At 39.8% G+C, this 17,267-nt stretch overlaps 1 protein-coding gene across 6 annotated transcripts in view; it reads right to left on the bottom strand.

Annotated features, from left to right (window-relative positions):
• The window catches only part of ppp1r16b (protein phosphatase 1, regulatory subunit 16B), a 68,014-nt gene that overhangs the window by 43,795 nt on the left and 6,952 nt on the right, over positions 1 to 17,267 (bottom strand). The window contains exon 1 of one of the 6 annotated variants that reach the window (XM_069534490.1): positions 16,627 to 16,677. The exons of 3 other annotated variants lie outside the window; for them this stretch is intronic. The gene's annotated coding sequence lies outside the window, so the exon portion shown is untranslated. Of the gene's footprint in view, positions 1 to 829; positions 1,020 to 16,626; positions 16,678 to 17,267 lie in introns of those variants that run through there. 2 more of the 6 variants (XM_069534498.1, XM_069534484.1) reach the window with 2 other exon arrangements.

The following is a 17,267-nucleotide window of genomic DNA, read 5'->3' as shown; positions in this document are numbered from 1 at the left end:
TAATTGTGATGCTAAAAGGAGTAAATGAAGCAATAATTCTGTTCTCACCCACAGCGAGGTTCACATCAGGGTGAAATAATTTTCCAATCAACATTTCATTCTCATTCCTGCTCTGCTTTCTTCCATTAACGTGCATAATTTTCCAGCCGTCACGATGATGCCTTTCAAGGTTCAGGTAAGTGGATAAATGTACCTCTAAGAGAACAGAGGAACAATTTCACTACTTTGCACTAAATGACCGAACACACAGGTTGCAGTCTCAATTTTCCATTCGCTTTGAGAGCTGTTATAGATCTCATTCTACCATCCTGCATGAAGGTTAACCGCTTCCTGAACACTAGGCGCCAGTATGATGAGAAACTGACTAAGAGGCGAGAAAAAAGAACCAGGGCAGTGTTATAGACACGTTGATTTTGTCATTGTTACCTGGATCTGCTATGACAAAAACAATTGTTTTTTTGACTGATTTAAACCTGCCCTGTCAGAAAGTCTGTATGTTTGTACTGTATGAAACTCCAAATAATCATCTACAACTTCTCAGTCAAGTTCCTTTAGATAGCATAATTAAACTCACTATATACAGAGTAAATGAAAACATACATTAATCTGTCAGACTAAGTGATCGAGCTTATTCACACCACTTCCTCTAAACAGCAGTCTTAACAATGTGCGGACATTTTATCAGCCAGAAAACATTCTCCTGAAGAAAGTGCAGCCCTTCCTAATAACTTAGCATTCAAACACAAACACACACACTCCCACACAAATGACATTATGATTTCCATTGCTTACAAAACTTGCATGGTTTGTGAATGAAACACGCTCTTACCTACTATTTCATACAGACTGGTAAATATTTCCTCATATCTGCAACCTTTACTAATGAAACCCTTCACCCGGCAGCATCGCCTGATGAAATGCTCCACAGTGCTGCGCTACATCTACTCTGCCACCAAACCTGCATTACATTTCCTTAACAGTTAAAAAACACCTACAGTATCTACTGCTGAAAACATGGACAGGAAACAAGCAGTACAATCACTTCCTACAACATCTCAGTTAACCAGAAAAGCTTGTGCACCAGTGAACAGATGTCATATGTAACATTATCAACTCTCAGCCAAGTGAGTAACTCAGAAAGGCATCCAGACAAAATCTTTCCAAACTGTTCCAAACGTTTCCATCACAGAGATGCAAACACACATCCTTGACTTTCCCCTGTTACACAACCTATTTAGCAGATGACAAGTGGAGATGGAGATTGTTGGAGCTTGTGTGAAACAGCTGAGAGGTGAGTTTAACACAGCAAATTGGTTTAGAGCAAATGATTTGTAAAGACTGGCTTGAGATCCAAAGGTCAGTCGCAAGAGGATTAGCAGCAGGGTCTCAAATTATTCTGGAGGAATTTCAAACTAAAGCTGTCAGCAATTTTTTTTCTCCCCTCTGCAAAATCTTTCAAGGAAGACGGAAGGCAGATGAAGAAACACTGCTGCTGCTGAACAGTCTGACACAGTTTCATTTGTAGGTCTGAATAAAAAAAGTCTTAACATTTCAGATATTGGAGGATATGAGCCAGCAGAAGCTAAAACACTGATTATTGGCAGGATGAAAGCCTTTAAATAACTCAACAAGATTTATAAGATCTTTCTAAATTCTGTTCATTATGATGAAATTACTTATTTAAGTTCAATCATGATTCAATATGCCTTGCTTGACAATTGACTAGACTTACTAGGCCAATTCTAGGTAGAACAGATATTTCTCTTTCAAGTGTGTTCTTCATCTTATTCATGCAGTTTTTGTGCATTTGATGTGATTAAGTTATTTTGTCATGACTCCCAGAAAGGTTATGTTTTTCGTTTGTTCGACTGTTAGCATGATTACACAAAAACTACAGAACCATATTATTGAAAGGTTGAGAGGTGGGGCATGGGCCAAGAAAGAGCAGATGGAGATCAGGTGGAAGATCGAGGAATTTTCTTCTACTTTCTTTTACAAGATAAGAAAGAACGTTAGCCTTAGCGGAGGTATGAGCTCTCTGAGCAACCTTCTAGTTTATTTCGATGGATTTTTCGAGATGATCCAGCTTTAATGACTTATACACTGTAAAGAAGTTTAAGACTACATTTTACAAAGAAATATCTGATTGTGTTAACGCTTCAATGATTACAAGTAAAATCAGAATCCATCCATCTGTTATCTATACTGCTTATCCTTTGAGGGTCAGAGGAGGGCTGGAGCCAATCCCAGCTGACATTGGACAGGTCATCAGCGTATCACAGGGGCAACATACGGAGACAAACAAGCATTCACTCTTACATTCCTATGTACAGTCTCCAATTAACACCAATTCACATGTTAGTACTGTACTTGCAGACTCAGGGAGAACATGCAAACTTCACATTGAAAGACAAAATCAATATGCAACATTGATATGATTATAATACAGATATCAAAGAGTTTTAACTAATATTACAATAGCAGTCAGAACTGCAACACACAGTGGACAACATACAGGAAAAGGGCCAACAAACAAACTGAATCTAAGAGCGAAAACAACCCCAAACCACTGACATCTATGAAACATTTTTCATGCACTGCTTTATTGTATTGATTTTGGTAAAATGTAAAAAGGTAAAATGTTCCTATGATGGTTTGTGAATTGCCCAAGATAATGTGCCCTTCTCTCTCGTCCTCTGAGATGTGAGCACAGCAATCATCAAAGCAAAACTCATGATTCAAATACCTGAGGGTGTACAATAAGCCTGTGCAGCTCTTTGACGCTGGTTGCTACCCGCCAATAAACCGAACAAAGAAGAAGAACTGTGGTGACTCAGGTCAAGTTTTGAAATTTCCTCAGTTACTCAGCTTTTCTGCTCTAACAGACAAAGTATCTTTCAATGCTGAATCTCAACCTGGTTCAGTGAACTTTCTCCCAAACACTAGAGCAAGAGTCTGGGGATCTGCTCCATCATTTTGAGGAAAACTAAACAAATCATAAGATTAACTAATTAAATCACCCTGACCTTTATCATGTCCTGCATGAGGAGATCCAACTTCTGCCCTCTAGGAGGCGCTTTACTCTTTAATTCCTCAGTCTGCAGCCAAAGTTAATCAACAAAGTGAAAGGAAGTGATTAATCACTCCCTTCATATACACCCCCACCACTCAACCCGTGAGACAATCAACCGATCCAACAAACAGACTTTGATCCCTCTCCTTCAACACACATATTTACACTTTGACATGGACTTTAACAACACACACATCACTCAATGTCAATGCAGATGTTACATATGCTCTTTCTTTTATGTTTTAAATCCGGCGATGGTAAGTGATTTGTGAAAAAGCACGTGAATGCAGGCCAAATTGCCACGTGAGCAGACAATACAGGGTTATCTTATCTCATTTTAAAGTGAATTAACTTCAGAAAAGCCGTGCGACAAACAAGGAACGTCCAGTGTTTTCTTTAGCCGTCTTTGATGATGAGTTGCATTAGCACAGATAATATGAAACCCAGGAGCTACTGCTTATCAAATCAGGGGAATCAGAGCAGAGGTAATGATATTACTCACACAAACACACATGCACATACACACGCACACAAAACAGACACAAACATATACACACAGTAGGAACAGAGACAAGAAAAGCAACCCAAGCATCTGCATTAATGAGAGACTGATAAGCAGTATCATTTTATCAGTGAGCTTTTACATCCCTTAGGCTGCTTTCAGACATGCACTGAACTCAGCTGTTCATCAATAGTATTTTCTCTGGTGTGCAGGTGCATGTGTGAACGCAAATGTCGGAGTGAGACTCTCCGCATTTTCTGCAGACTTTTTAATTCTTCCTCTTAATGACCTTTTTTATCTAGAACATTGGAAACTTTTCTTGGATGCCATTTATAGTTGCTGTAGCCTCTTTGTCTCCATCACTATGACTGTTCACTTCTTCTAATTCCAAACCAATTCATACTGTTTAATGTAACGCAACATCAGATTTAAAACTCCAGTGTGCTATGAAATATAAAGATTTACATAGCACTTACAGGATTAATCAGCATTTGTCAACCTGTCTGGCAACAGCTTGAATATAATAGTTGTTCATTTCCATGTGAAAGTCTTAGACTTGGATTGTAAGGCATGGATAGTGTACTTATATCCAATATTTTGTTGGATTACCCCGATTGTTCACTTTACACTCCCTCGCCAGTTCTGAAACTAAGCTGACAGTCATTATAATGAGTACTGTCATGTATACACAACAGCAGGAGTCCAGGAGTACGACTTCCTACTTGACTCCTGACCATTCATGGAAAATAAAAACTGATTGGCTGCACAGGATGCTGCCAAATGAGCACAACATTTTCCACAACTACCAAAAACCACATGAGTTAAAAAGGACAGACAGCGGCTAGACACCATTGTGCTTATGAACACTGAGCAAGATGGTTTCACAGTGGTTTCACTATTCTTCACATCTTGTCAGGCTATGTTTTTGTCATGCATTATTCCAGGAAGTGTAGATTTGACAGACATAGCAGATAACACGCGACACACATTATGAGGTTCAAGAGGGACGTCTGCGTGCTGATGTGTGGTCTTGTTTCTGTGACATTAACAACAGGTGCACACGAAAATTACGTTAGCGTTCTGAACAGTTAAGATACAAGAGAATAAAACATGTGCAGCCCCAAAGGGAAATTGCTTTGCCCATTAAGAGCTTCAGCAGTGCATGAAAAAAAACAGATAGAGAAATTGTGTACTTGATTTGATGTCCTCACAGGAGGCAGAAGACAAACTGTTTGAAGATATGTAGAACATGGGGAACTTTGAATAACTGTAACCCCTCTGGTGATATCACAGCTGCTCCCCGAGACCAAGATAGCAAATCACAGATTGACCTCAATCAGCTCTCGCTGCAGATAAGGACGCTACACTTTGTATTTCACATTTTCATGAAAAAGGCACAGCCAAATTGTTACACTGAGTCTTTAAAGGGGGAAAAGGAAGGTCAGACACCAATCAACAAGTTGTTATATCTATGAGTAAACTGCATTTAAGCCCAGAGGAAACCACAGATAGTCTTGTTTTGTCTCTGTTTTGATTCAGGTCGTTGTTTTCATAAATTGCTGGCTGCCGTCATTATTACAAAACTCTGTCTACTTTATTGTGATCACAAAAATGCAACTCCCCCTCTCACAGGGCTGAAATATGCTATCTGCCTAAAAACACACTGCATGTGCTACCTTTCAGCATTAAACCATCACTGGCTTGATTGTTTCTCTGCAAACCTTCCAGACCAGAACATTAAGAAAAAGTATATTATCTCCTGATTCCAGAAATCTCTGTCTGTCTGCCTGTATGTGGATGTGGTGCAATTTGGATTTAATAAACAGGCAACCAGCACTTTGTAGTAGCGTCGGCTGAGACTTTTCACTGTAATGGACGTTGCTCATCATGACAAAAGCACATTCTCAGCAACGGCAACAACAACAACTGATTCTCCTGTTTGGTATTCCACTCCAAGCTTCTCCAAACTTTGGATTAACAGGTGAACAACTTTTTGTGCAGCATCGGTGGTGCAGCTTTGTGGTTCTGCACACTGAGTCCTGCAGATCACTTTCACAGTTTCAAACAGAAACCTGCAACCTGCATTACACCACAGGCCAAACAGGCGGGTTTAGAACAGGCACTGCATTTAAAAAAAAAAAAGCTTTAAAAATACAATATAATATAATAAAAAAAGGCTTGTTAAAAGAATTTTGCCTGTCATGGCCGCCTGATAGTTCAGTACAAAGGCTCTGTCACGGAGCACTCGGGTCATTATGATCCATTTTCTCCTTTTCATCACTGACAATTATAACGCGCCTGCGGGTGTTAGACAGCTTCCACACTTCTGAGGCCATAATGTCGTCTCATGGACGGAAAACGAAACAAAACATTTAACCAGACTGTGTGTGTGTGTGTGTGTGTGTGTGTGTGTGGGTGTGTGTGGGTGTGGGTGTGTGTGTGTGGGTGTGTGTGTGTGTGTGTGTGATTCAGGTGTTGTGGAAGAGTGACTATAGTTAGTCCATAACTCATGATGCTCTCCATTCAGAGACACCTCTACTCAGGAGTTGGAAACACTCCTGGCCAGGTGTTAGTGTGGATGTGACCTACTGACCTATCACATATATTTCAACAACCACGCAAAATGACTAAATTGTGAGTACAATCCAGAACATTGCCCCTCACAGAAATCCTAAAATTGCAATGGATAAAAAAATAACTAAGCTTCTCCATATGTCAAAGGTTCCATTTCCATGAGAAATCTCCAGCCACTGATGAAGACTGTGCGATAAAGTTTAAAGCAACAGACAACATTAGTTAATGGAGTTGGACTGAGTACAAGGCGGAAGAAAAACAGTGGAAACAGTATCAGAAACTTCCTCTCCAGACGGAAGTTTTATCTGTAATTGAAAGGCCACGTATTCACTCACTTTAAAACACGCATCTCAATCATCTAAATGCAGTCTGTGCAGTCATTGAGAGTTCTGAGAGGAAGGTTCATGAAAAGTTGAAGAAGTCAATAGAAAGTTAATCACCCATTCATGAAGGCAAAGCAAGGTACACAGTCTTATCTATTCAATTTGAAAGAATTTAAAAATGCATTTTTCTATTTGAATTTTCAAGCAGAAGTCGGTCACTTGTGTTGAATGTCTTTGTCTGAGAGCCAACAAAATCAGTATGTGAGTGCAGATTCTGTGCAGAGAAAGAATACATTAATACTAATAAAGTTGAGGCTCGAAAAGAGGCCCGGGGGTTGAACACCAGAAGGTTTTTAAATCTTCTCTCTTATCACCTCATCCTCCTCCTCCTCCCCCCAGAGCAGAAAATATGAAAAATCCAACGCTGACAATAACGAGATAGAGGTCAAATGGTTTTAAAGTCCAAAGACAAGATTATGTGAATAAGTATGAAAACCTGACAGCTCAAATTAAGACCATATCTTTTTGAATACTTCTCATTCAGTCAGTTTCATACTATGAATGTCTAATATCTTTATAAATGTTCCCATAATGGTTTTCATGACTACAATGATTATTTTCCTTGAGTTGGTTCATTTGCCATCTTTGCAAGTGTTTAATTCACGTGTTAAAGAGGTACAAGGTTTCACACCCTCTGAGCTGTAATGAACATCAGTAGCAGGTCCCTGCCAAAGAATGAAGACTCTACCCACTGCCCCGTGACTCTGTCAATCAGCAGATCACCATGACTCGACCACAAAACAGTCAATGTGTTTGTGCTGCTGGTGAAAAATCGCCTGCCCCCCCCCCATCACCGTTCATCATCTGCTGTTAGAAGGAGACACCCTAATGCTGTTATCAGTCCCTGCCTGAAACAGATGCAAAGACAAACATGTATGCAGACAAAGACACACGACCGAGTAGGAGGCGACAAACACATCTGAGAGAGGAGGATTTCTACAGTGAAACAGAGAAGAGAGGAAACAAGTTGTTGATTAGTCAAACAACTTTCTCTTTGTCTTATATGACAGTTAATATTTGTGGGATTTGCATTAAAAAAGCTATTTAATTTGAGCTCAGCTTCTCTGATATGTAATAGACTACACAGATTGTCATCAGTCAAGTTTAAATTGTAGCACTAACTGCAGTTATTACAACAGACTGACAAAAAATATAATATTATGAAATAAAAAAATGGACAGTTGGACTCCTTATGGGAAAATCATTCAAGGCTCCTTGCACACAATAGCTGCAACTAATGGGCATGATTGATTAACAATTAATACAGTACTGTCTTGTTTCCTGTGGTCAAGCGATTAGCACACAATGACACACAGTATTACTGCAGCAAAATCCTTCAGTATTTATAAAATAGAAGAACACAGACAGATGCACACACTTGTTGCACTTTGCATCACCAACAACGTAGCAGTGCATGACATTTAGCAGCGAGGAGGCGTGTGCCGTGTCAGGCCGCTACACACTGAGACACACTGGCAGTAGTGTCCCACACAATGGCCTAGTGTGTCTGACAGAGTGTGTCTGTGTGTCTGCGTTTTATCTACGTGTGTGTGTGTGTGTGTGTGTGTGTGTGTGTGTGTGTGTGTGTGTGTGTGTGTGTGTGTGTGTGTGTGTGTGTGTTCATGTGATTTGTACAAACCCCTCAATGTCATGAGAGAGTGTGTGTATGTATGTGTGTGTGTGTGTGTGCATGTATGCATGCCTGCTTGTGAAACAGTGGCCTCAGCAAAAGGAGACAAAACTGTCCATCCACTCTGCCCCCTCAAAACACCGTCCGTAACCCCACCACTATGGCCCCCTGAGTCCCAGAGATCCTGTGTGCCAGGCCAGTGCTCTTGTCTCCAGGTTCTTCTTATTCATTTAATCACCTACTAATACTAGAGGAGGGCCAAGCTGATTAAAAAGCTCAGTGAAACCATTCAGCCAGATAGCAGCAGCAGTTACAGCTGTCGAACCAGTGACATAGACCATCATTCACCACAGGTATACAAGCACTTCCCTCACTGCAGAAACTCTGTATCACACCCTGGTCCTTAATCACTGGACTAACTTGGGTTCATGATTGAGAAAATTTCACTGTCAATTACAGCAAAAAAAAAAAAAATTCATTACAGAATTTGAAGATGTGAAATAGTGTATTGAGTGCTATGCAAAGTTTCTCACTTTACACCACTTTTGGAGGATAACAAAGGGTATTATTTGGTAAAGACATTTGCACTGAAAGAGCTCGTTTCAATTTCATGTTTAAATGAGCAGCACGGCCTCTTGAATTGAAATGACTTCTCTTTTGTGATATGGCTGAACCATCAAGGCTTTTGCAAAGCAATGGCCTGCTCTGCTTTCATTACTGCGCCTTACGAATGTGAATGGACATCAGAGAGGAAAACCCAATCCATAACTTGAGTCTTACGCAGTAATTACCAACACAGAGTGGGTTACTGGTGCTGGGGAAGGTGATGGTTTCAGCGGGGAAATTGCACTGTAAGAAAATCAATGAATTGCATCACCTACAATTAGCACTCCAGAAAAAACGTGTTGCATTTAATCATGTGCTAATAGGCCCTTTACAGGTTGTAGCACACATAAATATCGAAATGTTCAGCATAGTTTCCAATCTCATTATAAAACAGCAGAAACTATTTCGGGACCAGAGCCAGTGTTAAAGAAACACGGCACAAAAAGGCTACTGACCTCTTTATATACAGTCTATGCTACTGACACAGCACAGGGCCAATACGACAGGAAGTGGTTGGTTTTGAATGTTACGCTGAGATTCGACATCTGACCTTTCTGACAACTGCAGCCATTAGCAGAGACACGATGACCCCTGTCCATGTCAGACTAGAGTCAGTGGAGTCAAACTGACAGAAGGCAGGTCTGTGTTTGGAGAACCAGGAACAGTGCAGTTTGTGATGCATTAGCCTTTAAGAGAGCTTTTATGTTTTTAACGCACTGATGTAATTAGAAAAGTAAAAAGTATTAAAAAAGTAAATAATATTTTCGCTCAGTACATTCTGAATATTAATCTTTGGATCATGAATTATTTTTGCTTCACTTTAAGTCGAAACTGGGCAGTTTTTTTCATGCATTTTTTTTTTTTTTAAAGCATGCTCTTACATTTAAAAAACGCCAATTCTATATTTTCCCTGCTAAATCAGCATTTACAACCATTTAGTCCAAATATAATTTTTTGGACATTCGATGAGTTCTTCCTGATGTGTCTTTCATTTAATCTTCTCTATAAAGTGTCTTTGATATGAAGAACTAATCCGACAGAGCTTTAAGCCCAGATGTCTTTTACGTTATACTTGTTTGGGTTCCTCTCCAGCTACAGCAGCAGTTTCCTTTTTAACAAAAAAGAAAAGAGCCTTACTCAGCAGCAGTGAAGAGCATATGAGTGGAAAGGGAAAAAAGAGAGTAGCAGCTGCTGCAGCATGTAAACACATCAACAGAGAACACTTCACTGAGTCACGGAGCTCCTCACACAAACACACAAACAAACACGTGCTTTCAGACTCAGATCTTGGACTTTGAAGAGCATCCTAATGGATTTTTTTGTGTCCAATTAGGCAACAGGTGGCCTCTTCGTTATAGTGGAACACCTCAAATGTGCAAATCTAAATAACTAAAGACAGAAATATGCAATAACACGTCTTATAGAGTATTTTATACATTATTAGCAGGCCTGGGTATCATTTACAGCACTTGTGATGATGTAATACCAATACCGAAATTGCTCTGAGATAAAACATGATTTCCACAAAACCGTCTCTCATTTTCTTGATGAGGGATCGATGAAAAGATATTATACCGCTCTTATCTCTGTACGGAAAATATGAAGCTACAGCCAGGAGCTGGTTAGCTTGGCTCCACACAAAGACAACTTAGAAACAAAGGGAAGCAGCTTGCCTGATTCTGCATAAAAATAAGAAAATCCACCTCCCAGCACCTCTTAAGATCACTGTTTAGTATAACAACTTGATTGTCTGTTAAGCCGCACAATTCCTAATTAATTCTTCTTTTCTTCATACGCACCATCCCGGAAAACAAAATATTTTTCTGAGATTATCAGTCTCAGTATTTATCTAACAGGCCAGAGTTTTAGTTTAACAGCTAATCTTGATCTCTCATGAAGTTTTAAAACCCATTGACATTTTTGAGAAGTTTTCCACTGCAAATGTGTTCTTCCTCTTCAACACCCACCACACTAAATGTTTAAATAGCTATTATTTAATATTAGCAGAAGAACGTAGCTTGTCAAAAGTGTTACCATTTCTGAACACCAACAAGACCGTTAATCCATTTCATTCAGGGTTCAAAGCTTCTCACAACTCTGTTTTAAGGGATGAAAATGATCTGTTAGACTGTGGACTCTGGGGAAAATTGCATCCCACCACAAACTAAAACATTCTCTGTTGCTGTGGGCTAGTTTTTGTCACCTATATGGCCCGGGGCCAGTTTATTTCAGTCTGTACATACTCCATACACAATATCTTCTGTCATGTCTACGTTGATGATTCACAGCTGTACTATCCACTAAAATCTAGTGATTCCCTAAAGCCTCGCCTGCAAATAATTTCCTTCAGCTAAAGTGTAGCAAAACTACATTAATCATCTTTGATCCCTTTAAATCCAGAATCCATCTCATTAGTGAGCTTATTCTCATTATGCATCATTGTGCAAAATCATGTTGCATCGTTGAGTTCACTCATCTTATGTCAAAGAGTAATCTAATGTGTTATAATACACAACTTCTCTATTCAATCAACAATCTAACTCTTCCCTCTCTTTCATCCTTCCCTTGCCTATTTTTTTCCATCCTTCCTTTTTCCCCTCCCTTCTTCCTTCCTCCCTATATCAGCCCTATCAAGTGTTCACTCTTCCATCCCTCTCTCCCTCGGCGTCCTCTAAGAGGACGTTTTTATTCAGTCTGGATTACTTGTCCTAGTTGGCACTATGCGTGCTGGTGGGGAGAGAATTTATTTCCTCCTGTGGAGCCTTGATTTAAAGTACTCAGGTCAACTTGATTCTGGGTCACTGTCTCCCCTGTCGTAATGAACCAGGGCAGTGCTAGCCAGCTCACTGCATATCGACAAAACTAAGGTGTTGAGGTGCTACAGGATGCCACAGTTGGCCAGCTGCAATCAAAGCTGAGCCAGGAAGCAGCAACACTTATTTTGGTGGCTTCAGTTCTAGTGGCCAAAAGTAATTCAGTATTCCACTTTAAACATGAAGCAATAAGCTCAGCTCGGATCACAAGTGCCCAAATTACATTAGCTTGTCCATGTCCACATAAGCCGTCTACTTGATGCTTGAAAATAACAAGCCAGCAATCTTACAGTAAATCTGTGTTTCTGTGCCAGGACTGATCCTGCAGGACCTACTGACCAACATGTTAGTGACCAACATATTAACACCACTTGTGTTGGCTTCACAGTCATGCTCAGATCACATTATAATTCCTATTAACCTAATTCATATTAGTACTTCGTCCTGCCTGACACAGCCGGGTCAACACTGTGCCAACAGACCAACTATTGTTCTGTCTTCATTAAAGTATTCAGCCAACCTGGTCAAAACCAGAACACACTTCAAATGACCCCATATGGAAAGTTGTAAGGGGTCAATGCCCTTTTAAAGCCTGTGGTCAAATCCTTGGGGAAAGCAAACATTCAACTAAGATGGCAATTCCAATTTGAGACTATTTTTTAAATGCAGTGACAAACATGTTTTAACTAATTTATAAGACTAAAAGAATAAAGATCTGCACATTTTAGGAATTCTCACATTTCTGAGGGCAGTAACCAATCAACTAGTAGCAGCATTGTTTACATTCTCTTTATTTGAATAACAATAATTCTAAATCTACCATGACACTACAATAAATGCAAGTTGTTTGTTGTAGTGCAGCGGTATTTGTTTTTCTCACTTGTTATGGCATGTTCTCAGTCAAAGAAAGTATTTCTATAGAACTCTGTTTGATTTTTCTTGTTACCCTACCTTTCCATCTTGTGTTTATCTCTTGTTTTGAGTGAGGGAAGGCAGCGCCACAGGCAAAAACTGCTAAATATACTTCATCACAACAGCTAAAAAAGCCTGAATAATCCCAGAAAGTTTGGCATTCCACTTTCCTTCAGTTTTGTAATGCCATTGAAGATATGACAGGCCTATCTAAGGACACATGCATGTTACTAAACATTGCTTGGATAATTTTCCAACCCTTAAGTACACAAGAAATTATCTGACACTTAAAGGGGACTCCCAGCAGCTGAACCGTGGTGGAACAAAGCACTGTTTTAGTGGGATAAATTCAAAAAGGGGTTTGATGGTAATCGAACTAAAATTAAGATTTTTAAAATGCACAACAACACATTCAAGAAGAGAGAAACTAAAAAGCAACCTGCCCTCTTTCAAATACTGAGACATGCTGAGATGTGCTGTCAATCTGCTACACTGTTCTTGTGTGGTAAGAATAAAAATGAAGCTGCATAATAAGTAAGAACAAAACAACACTTGATACACACTTGGCAGGTTTTTGAGCTTTCATAGTTCCAGTTCTCACCTGGAACTGATCCATCTTCGTCTCACAATCCAACATCTGCCAAGGGTGGTAATAACGTCAGGAAGGACTTCCCAAATATTTTAACATGTTTTGATATAAGACGATCAAGACTGCAGCAGTCTAATTCCTATGCAGCACTTTTCTCCTAAGACCATAAATACCCGGTTTGTTAATAAACCAGGAATAAAAATAGCTTTGTTTTCTCTTTGTTTAGAAACAATATAAATAATAATTTGCAAAGTAGAGACAGAGACACAAACCTATATCAATAAATACATGTAGAAACATTTTCCATCCTTGAGCAAGGCCACCACTGAAGAGGCCAGAAAGAGGCAGAGGCCTCAGATTACCCAGCAGACAGTTTGCAAACTGAAGGATTTAAAGAATTCTTACATCTCGTAAGCTTCTTTGTTTATATTTGCTCATGTAGACTGAGGTTTCTCATAAGGAAAGAATGATCTGCTAAGGAAATCTTTTTTAATGTATTTTTATCGCCTTTAATAGATAGGACAGAGTAAGCTTGTGAAAGGTGGATAGAGAGAGATTGGGGGAGGACATGCATACATGGCCGCGGGTGGGAATCGAATCCGGGCCAATGTGGGGCGGCAGCTCTACCAGGTGATCTATACGCTGCTGATAAGGAAGCCGTTTTAAGTTAATTCAACACATATTGTCAGCAGTGCTATTATTGAAATCACAAAAAACTATTGCTGTAGCAAACACTGAACTGTGGCCATATTGTGTTTTCTATTAACTTAATTAAAACTAACTTAGGACATAATTAGTGAGCGTAGATAAATATTCCATCTACAACCAGAACAGAAAATCCTCACATTTGAGAAGAAGCTGGAAACTGAGAACATTTAACATATTTGCTTGACAAAAGACTGAAACAATTACTCAATTCTCTAAATAGCTGAAAATAACTTTTCTACAAATTCATTTACATATATATATATATATATGTATTGCTGTAATAGTCATTACAGCTTCAATTGCATTTCCTTCATCAAAAAACATTCACAGAGGCAATTTTTTGATATCTGATAACACAATGACATGGTCACTGCACTGTGGGGGGGGGGGGGGGGGGGGGAATCAAGCCCTAACATGCCATCTTGCACAAGTATTGCATATTCTATTCAACACAGACAAGTCATGTGGTCAAAGACATGACACAGATTTTTTCCTCTCGCACTCTGTGACCCCCTGGACTGTGAATGTCGGATTTTCCTACATAATTTAACCAGTATGTTGCAGGTTCCCTTGAGTGAGCAGCTTAAACGCAGACATCTGTACCTGATTTAGAGTCTGTTAGGCAAACTTAGAAAGGAATATCACTCGCCTGTTGTCACCAGCAGGCAGTAAAGATTCATGCCCTGCCATGTCCAGAGAAGAGTTTAATTATTCATCTAACTCTGCCTCTGTTTGCCATCTGTTGTCTCAGTTTGCTTCTCATCTTCGTTTGGCTCTTTCTATTCCTTGACAAACATGCAGCTTTTATTTTACCGTGTTTTCTGTTACATCAGCAGAGCATCGTGCAGGCCGGAAGTGGCAGCGTGACAACCAGGTTTACAGCTTACAAAAAGGGATCTAAAACCTCCAACCCTTTCCTCCAATCTCTTCTTGATACAACTCCAAGACGGATAAATGTCCTGACTGGTTGTTTTCTGCAGATTTTCCTGCGTGGGAGGTTTTCACAAAAGGCTTCAACCCCAGCGGAGGGAAAACCTGGCCTGTAGCCGCTCTGCACAACAGCAGCAGCCCATGTCTAGAGCCTGGTGTCCTGTCCTGGGTCTGGGTGGGGCTATTCGTCCTTCTGCTCCACACTGACAAGAGCGAGTTGTGTTTATTTTGGACCAATCTGTATGTTTATTTATAAAAAGGGTTTGACCACAGCACGCCCTGTCCTCCAGGTTCTAACTACACCCCCCTGCTGCACTCGTCCGGTTTACTATCACTAGGCAATTTTGGGAATATTGTTTCTCTCTCTTTTCTAAACTGTTTCTCCTACTGCTGCTTTTCCCTGCAAGTCATCCCTCTCTCCCTGTCTGGAGCTCTGTCCCTCTGTTGAGTCATTTCACTGCCTAATGATGGTTTGAGTCCCCAGCTAAGACCCAGCCTGAGTAAACAAGGCTTAGACTCAGCCAGCCTTCTGTAAGTGTCACTTCTTATCCACTACTAAACCAAGATGGAGGCACAGTGAGCCTGCGCTATCCCAGTAGCTGCCAGCATGGGCATATTAAGAGCTGTGCATGCAGATTTCTCTAATTTTACTACAAACAAAGCATAGATCTGTGTGTGCTTGTTGGATTCAGAACAGTACAGGCAGACAAAAAGGATGAGAGTATAGTTGATCTCCGCAATCTGCTCCTCAAGCTGTTCCTTCCTGCTGGACAGTTTGGTGATTCTCAGCGTGCGTAAGCTGAGTGAGCTTAGTTGTAACTTGGGGGTTGTTCACAGCAATAGAAGGTCAAATTAAAAAGTGGGAGTCATGCAACAAATATATTGAAAACGTATACTTAAAACTTCAAGACCGTAAGTTTCTGCACTTCTGATTTGCTTTCATTTTAGTTTGAATCTGAGACAGTTTGTGTAAAATATGAAACAAATGTCTGATTTCATCCAGGTTCTAACATACTGAGCAAAGTCAGAGATTCATTCCTGTTAAAATGTGGAATGGTTATCGACAGTCAGAGCCTATCTGCAACAAATTAGCTTTATATTCAACTAATTTGCTACAGCAAATGCTAAACAGCCGCCATATTGTAAATGGTAAATTAATGGTCTTTCTATAGAACTTTACACTACAAGTCACATTCACACAGCGCTACTATATGCAGTGCTCTTTCTATCACACACTGACGGCACAGCTATCAGGAGCAATTAGGGGTTTAGTGTCGTGCCCAAGAGCACTTCAGCATGTGAACTGCAAGAGCTAAGGATGGAACCACCAACCTTCTGGTTAGTGGACTACTCCTGAGCCACTGCCACCCACGCGGTTATTATTAACATGATGAGGAAATGTGGACATTATTGATAAGTAGAAAGGATGATGATACTGAAAAATCAGTAAAAGATTCACAGATAACATTTGTTTTCAGCAAAAATATGTGACCCCTGCAGCAGGCCTGCAGTATGCACCTAAAGTGACTGCAGCATTTCAACAGTTTTATGGTTATGTTTTAGTATCTATGTTTTAGCAAAGTGGTTGTGAACGCAGCTCCCAGTTGCAGACTCTATATGTCCACCACCATAACCACCTCCTGATGACTCCACTGTCATCAATAAATGTAGTGCTTTGTTTATTAAAAGAAAAAAAGCATTACCTCTGAACATAATCCAGGCGGTGATTACGTTTCCCACGCAGTGTAATTGGGGAAACAGTTCAGTAGTGTATTAACATAATTTCTAAGAGACAATTATAGCACCGTTTGCAAGAAAATGATTCAGTCAGCGAAGAGTGACATCCACGCACACTTCATCCCATATAATATTCCACCTTCAATCATGCCCACATTACTTCACTAACCTGTGCACTTCTGTCAATTTACAGGAATGTGCTTTAACAGGCACAGGCAAGAATTCCTGGAAATGGAGGAGAAAAAAATCAAATCTGCAGTTGGATAAGGGAGCAATAATGCAAACGTGCAACAGTGTGGAACAACAATCCGTCAGTGTAGAGTGAGACCGGCAGAGATAGAAGGAGTCAATCACACCTCCGGTTTTCGATTTTAAGAAACAAGAGTTACGACATCAACATTATCATTCAATGTGTAATGTTTCAAAATCATGTCCAGTTTTTGTAGTAGGAATTTATATAAATGTAAAAAAAATAAAGTTAAAATGCAAATGTTGATTCTCACTCAATATTCAGATCCAGATTCTTGCTGGTTATCTATTCTGCTAGATTATCAAAGCACATTTGTCCATATTTATCTCTTTAATGTTAGAAATTGCTCACATCAATTTGGATTTTGCACAGTCACAGATATTTGAAAAATATGCCTGTTTTTTCCTTGAAAGTTATTTCAGTAGTTCATGATAAAACAGCAAAACTAAATCTTAATTCACTGTGTTAAAAAGCCCTCTCAGAAGAAATACGGATCCACAACAAAAAACTAAACAATTGTACGTTTAAACTAACATAATTTTAAGCCACCTTGCTGACAA

Source organism: Paralichthys olivaceus, chromosome 2 (genome assembly GCF_024713975.1).
Source record: "Paralichthys olivaceus isolate ysfri-2021 chromosome 2, ASM2471397v2, whole genome shotgun sequence".
Taxonomy (NCBI): domain Eukaryota; kingdom Metazoa; phylum Chordata; class Actinopteri; order Pleuronectiformes; family Paralichthyidae; genus Paralichthys; species Paralichthys olivaceus.
This window is presented reverse-complemented; position numbering and strand designations above follow the sequence as displayed.